Below are 1,456 nucleotides of genomic sequence, written 5' to 3'. Positions count from 1 at the left end.
TTCTTCTGAAAGGTACTGGTGACGAGTCTATTCTGTAAGGTCCTTATATAATGTGGCTCTGGTGTACGTGATGTTTTTTTCTTATTTTAGGCGGTGCGACAAAGGTGTCACTGGTAATTTATTGTTTTGTTTTGACCGAACGTCTTGATTGGAAAATTGTCGAGGGGGTCTCGTAGAATATAATATATATGTGTATATTATATACGTAAAAATGCATTTATGGTTTTATAATATACGGTGTCATCTGACGCCGCTGATAATTGATTATGTTGTTTTTCTTAAATATCTGAACGGAGAGGTGTTGAATATTGTTTATGTGTTGCACGTGTCGAGTGTGTATGTAAGGAGTGCGTATATATATATTTATGCGTAAATCGTACGTATATGTGTGTTGAACAGCCCAACATTCCATATGGACCGTCGCTACTAGTTGTCTTGTGTTTTATTTTAAGTTTAAATATTATATATTACAAAACTATTCTCAAATATAGTTCAATAAAGAGTTATTAATTATTATTAAGAGGGCATCAGCCATCAGGTACCTAGTAAATGTTTGAAAAATTCAGCAAGAGTTAAAATAATTAAAAAAAAAAAGATGGGTAAGTGGATTTCGCTCTGCACTACAGTAGGTTACAAGTGGGTCACTGTATAATGGATGGTACTAAATTTGAATTCAATGATAAAATATCATTGTATAAGAAAAACTATTCTGATCGGAGACGGTATGTTAGTCTAGGTATAAGACATAATATTATATTAGGTACCTATAATAAATTCCAAATTACTCATATCATAATATTTATTAGGTACTTATAACGCGTTATACATCAACAAAAAACCGTGGTACTATCATAGATATATAATAGTATACTTTAGAAGTTTCAAGTACCCACGAATAATATTATACAATCACAACAAAATAACTAAAATAGTTATCCTAGGTTTTTAATATGTAATTTCGTCCAAATTTGTACTTAAAATGACTATAAAAATAAACTGCGTAAATGTATTTTTTAGATTTTTTGGTAACAGAATTAATTACTTACGTGGAATCTTGTTTTAAATTTTCAATTCTTAGATACAAAAATTGAACATTTTATAAATTTTTAACTACAAAATAATTTTTCAAATTAAAATTTGATAAATTTTGTCAAAATTTGATCTTTAAATGCTTATAAAAAAAAATTGTGCCTATGTATTTTTAATATTTTTCAACTGATATTGTAACAATATATCCGGAGCTTTGTATTATATTTATACACTTTTTGGCCCAACAGATAAAACTTTATTGATATTTATAGAAAAAAAAACTAAAAAAATTGAAAACTGAAAATTTCCGTAAACAGCGCAAAAAGAGTCAAAATATTTTCAACATTGTATGGTGTATAGGAAATGCTAATATAAACATTCAGTAAAATTTTCATGTATCTACAGTTATTAGTTTTTGAATTACAAT

This window comes from Acyrthosiphon pisum, chromosome A1 (genome assembly GCF_005508785.2).
Source record: "Acyrthosiphon pisum isolate AL4f chromosome A1, pea_aphid_22Mar2018_4r6ur, whole genome shotgun sequence".
Lineage (NCBI taxonomy): Eukaryota > Metazoa > Arthropoda > Insecta > Hemiptera > Aphididae > Acyrthosiphon > Acyrthosiphon pisum.
This window is presented reverse-complemented; position numbering follows the sequence as displayed.